Source organism: Papaver somniferum, chromosome 7 (assembly GCF_003573695.1).
Source record: "Papaver somniferum cultivar HN1 chromosome 7, ASM357369v1, whole genome shotgun sequence".
Lineage (NCBI taxonomy): Eukaryota > Viridiplantae > Streptophyta > Magnoliopsida > Ranunculales > Papaveraceae > Papaver > Papaver somniferum.
Genome location: NC_039364.1, coordinates 22376522 through 22381508, shown reverse-complemented (window position 1 = coordinate 22381508; position 4987 = coordinate 22376522). Strand labels below are relative to the sequence as shown.

Sequence of the window (4987 nt, the reverse complement as noted above, 5' to 3'; positions counted from 1 at the left end):
TGACATTTGGTGGTAATAATTATTCCTGATTTCGTATCATTTTCTTAGTTCCGCTTGCAAACTCTTCAGATTTTCATTACCAGGTTTTCAAGAAGAAAAATTAACGGATTTAGGTAGAATTTCATTCTTAAAATTTCGCAGTTTAATATTTTTATGGATATCTCCATAAACTTCTTCAGAATTCCAATAAACTAGGTTGGAAGACAAGAATTAGAGTTTGGAAGTGAAGAAATTATAGGAACGAAAATGAAAATTCCAAGAAGCAAAAGTACGGTAGATAAAGCAGGATCGGTAAGCCAGGTTCTAAAAGAGTACTTATTGAAAGAAATAATTTACAACACTCCACCTTAATTAACCCTTCCACCGCACCATTTTGGCTTTTCATTTTATAAGCTATCACATGCATGCAGTACAAAGGATAAGCTGATTACCGATTATCATAACCACTGGATTGGTCATTTTTGTGTAACTCTAGAGAAAAGGGTTAAATGCTGATGTGCCGTAATGAACCCACAAAAAGTATAAACTAGCGAATAAGTATAGGCAGAATGGAAGATCATACCTGATTTTACACAGACCAATGCTGAAATCAATTTTGTCCTCGATTTGAATGTGCAGGACCTACTATCAAAATCACATGTATGTACCACACTAGCAAGTACCAACCACTTGGGCGCATTTACGTATAAATGAATGATATCATGATAAATAGTGCAGAGTCAGTATTGATGTTGCTTATGGTGGTCCATTTGGTTCTGGGCACCACTTCTTTTTGTATCGGATAGTACGTAGTAGAATGAGTACCCTACGGCATACGCTGCCAAAATACGTACGATCATTGAGTATCTACGAGTATTATGATAATTGATAAATGATCTGATGATGATTAAGTTTTGTTTTTATTTTCGGGGTTGGGGTTTGAAACCTGCATTTGGAGTGATGGGGAAGAACGGTGTACATGTACACCATGTGAATCAGTTAACGGCGTTGTTTCTAAAACTTGATGTTAAGGGATCTTCTTTGATCGAGTTCTTCGATAAAGGTTAAATTGAGTCCGAGCTCATTTTTTATTTTGGTCTACCAATAGTAATAGTGTACCGACGAATTTCGAATGCAGGTCATTTGTCGTCTTGAATGTCTATTTGGTTCATCTCTTTTTCCTTCACTATGATCACCGATATTTTCAGCCTGATTAGTAGCTTGATAAGCATAAGCACATTGTGTAGTTGTTCGATCAACTATTAATTTGGGCGAAAAGTGGTTTGTTTGACAATAATTTTATGAATAAGTATATATGGGTCTAATATGTTTAATGAACACAACAACGTGGTCGTGCCGGAGTGGTTATCGGGCATGACTAGAAATCATGTGGGCTTTGCCCGCGCAGGTTCGAATCCTGCCGACCACGCTCTTTTTTGATTTTTTTTTGTCTCGACTTTTTTTGAAAAACTGCTTTCAATGGTAGTATACGCCCTGAGTTTGAACAATTAGGAAGCGTTGTTTAACAGTTTAAGCAAAAGAGAAGACGTTAATTCTTTTTTTTCTCCCGTAAGAAGTTAATTCTATATTTTCTTTCTTTCTTTCTTTTTTTCCCAAATAAAAAGAGGTCAAAAGAGAAGAGATCCACACTAGATCTCCCAATGCCACACATTGTAAGGTTTTGATATCTAAAACGAGACCCACTCTCCCACTTTCTAGCTAGCACATACACTAGACCTAGGTCCAGTGTTACCCTATGGAGTAGAACTTAGGTTAGATATCACGTCTCAAAATGAATTTAATGATGAGAAAGAGACTAAACCTACATTAGCTGGTGGTAGCCATGCATCCCACATAGTACTTCTAGTTTACAAGAGTCCCGATCGGCATATGCACATTCTTCTCAAAACAACTAATGTCTTTTTCATACGTACATACATATTAACTAGGATCACTGCACACTACATATCGTATTAGGTATTTTTGCCGTGTGGTATATATGGATTGCTGCTCTGAAAAAGACCACAAATACTGCATGCTCAATGTTGGCAAACCTTTCTCCATTTGGGTTGTACTCTATACGTACTCAGGTACTCTACCTTCCCCTTTGCGTCCAACTACGTAGACTGAGTCAATATGAGGTGCACAGCAGCACAGATCACAAACTCCATCGACCTGAAAAATGAACATCAAAGCCTCCATATTATGGTACAAAAGCTAAGACAACTCGTAAGGACTCGATCATGTTTACTGGAGCTGATACTTACCGACAAACATCGTATGAATCAAATTGATTGGAGCATAGACTAATTGGCAACCAGATACTTTTAACAAATTAGTTAACTCATAGTTGTATGGTTGATATTGGTGGTAGTATCAACCAACGGGACCCGAAGAACGTGTGCTGATCTATCGAGTAGGAATCAATCTATTTTATTCCCCATCAATCTTAGTCAACAGAATATTCAAAGTCGCGCGTCTCTTCCTCTTCCTCCTCCACCACTTTATCCTGTCCAGCCTCTGTCGGTGCCTTCTCTAATTGCACTCACATGCATGCAAATGTTGTTCTCATATCGGAAGTACTGTTGATGTATATGCTGCTGATACTAGACATATCTTAACCGTTTATGTTATAATTACATGCATGGTGAATAATGAATTTGAATGGAAAAAGCATTACAACAAACACATGTTTTAGATCACACAGTATATCACAATTTCTGAGAAACTGTGGTTAATGAATTTGTTTGGATTTGACTCGGTTTTTGTCATATCCCATGTCTTACAGGGCACCCACGTAAAAGGGCAGCTTGGGTGTAATTAGTAATGTTAGCATATGCGTCTCGCGCATGTGCCATTATTCTGCCCTAATATGTATTGTCTGTTTCTCTGCTTTCTCTTTTGTCGAATAGAATGTGTTTGTTTTTCCTTAATTGAGGTTTATCTCTTATAAGTGCAGAGTAGATCCTATGGATCTGATTCTGATTTTTCATTTACAATGTAGATCACTACAATTGGTATCAGAGTAGTTCGGTATTTGGAGATTTTTTCATGGCGGAGCTTGAAGAAGTAACACCACTACAACTGGAAGCCTTGAAGAAAGAAGGTCAAACAAGAGGATAATTAGAAAATTTTGTTGTCTGTATCGGTTTCATTTTGAAAAAAATCACTCTCCAACTAGAGAGTGTAATCTTTAGAAGTTTTCTGTGCTCATGGACAAGGCAAGGAAGAGGTTATAATTGATCCTTTTCATTAAGGGTACTACTACAATAATTCCTAAGCAATCATCTGAAGAACCAACAATGGATATGCAACATCTATTATTGGTGAAGAAGAGAAAAAAAATCTTCCGATTTTGGTTAATTCCTTCTTATTTCTTTGAAAAAAAAGATGATTCTGACACTGATTTGAGTTTTCAATTCCAAGAAATTGCCAAAGCTGAAGTTAATGATTTTGTTAAAAAAAATTTCATCAAATTGAGTGAGGATGGTTTCGAACAGGTAGTATTAACCCTAACTCACAGACTATTAATGGCTAATTCTTTTTTCCAGTATCATGAATTCTTCTCATAGCTTATTCGATCGTGGAAAAGACAAATTGAAGTTTGATTCTAAATTAGGGTTTCCTTATTGCGTGGGTTTTCAATTTTTGGATAGATTGTATACGAAAGTTGTTCAAAAGCTTGTTTATCACAGTGGGTATCAATCAGATGGGTTTTCTAGTAATTCAATTGCTTGTATGCTACCTAATGATGGTTTTGTTACTACTGCTAACTGCTCGGTGTATGTTTGATAAAATGCTTGAGAGTGAAGGTTGGGATTCGAGTGGTAGCAGAGATATTCTCTCACGCAACTTAAAATAGATAAGGTGAATTATTAATTACTAGCCGATGAATGCTTATTCCTTATCTTTGATTCTTCTCGTATGGTATTTGATCATGGAAAAGAATTCCAACTTATTATGGGTTTTTTTATTCGCTAGTGATTATAAATATAATTTGGTACAATTACTATGGTTCGATTGTTCATATGGGAATAGTGAACTGCGAATTCTAGAGATTCCCATAGCATAGCTAGTGGATCAAGTTTCAAGTATCTGAAAATCCTTGTTATTCGATAGACTTTTAAAAAAAATCCTAGAAATTCCATGTTATTAGATGTTTACATTGAAATTAAGGAGACGAGTTGTAAAAAGATTTTGAGAGACTTTTTTAGTTTAAATATGCTTGAAAGAAATCTCTCCCAAGTATGTGATATTTATACATGGAGGTAGTCAATTGATATTTTAAATGAGTTCCGAAGAGTTTCCAAATCTACTGTTAGTCATAGATATTTTTGGAGAGTCTCCTAATGTCTTTTGTTATTGATTATAGACATTTTTTAAGTCATTTAAATTCTCTGAAACTCCATGTTATTCGAAGGAGAATTGAGAGTCACTGATTTGTTGTTTTCAGAGATTTAGAGAGACTTTTTTAGGAAAATAGGCATGGTAGAAATCTCTCCCCAAGAGATGATATCTTGAGAGACTTGGAAATTTAGGGAATATTTGTTTTTTTGAGTAAACCAATTTTTTTTTTATCTTTTTTTTGTTTGACCTGATGACCAAGGAACGAACCATTTGTGCAGTAAACCAATGGCGAGATAGCATAGCAAATAAAATGTGGGATGAATGGAATAAAAACAATGAAAACTTTGGCATATAACAACAATAATTTTATTTTGATAATAAAAAAACATATTTTACTAGGTATTCATGGTACTTTTATTAACATTATAACGTATATAGTAAAATAATCGGTAGAAGTTTTGAATTTTTTGATTAAATTTTATATTTTTTTTGTCTCTACAAATCACAGAGACTCTTTACCAATCTCATTTTTTTCTGTCTCTACAAGTCACAAAGACTCTCTAATATATTCTCACAAAATCACTAGAAATATCTAGATTTTTCAGAGAATTTTCGAGAGTCACTCAAATAAAAAATCTACGATAGTCTATAGAAATCTCAT

General features: G+C 34.8%; 1 non-coding gene across 1 annotated transcript; it reads left to right on the top strand.

Moving 5' to 3' along the window:
• Positions 1-1326: 1326 nt before the first annotated feature.
• On the top strand, positions 1327-1408 carry TRNAS-AGA. The gene has a single exon. It is a non-coding gene; the product is annotated as a tRNA-Ser (tRNA).
• Positions 1409-4987: the final 3579 nt, after the last annotated feature.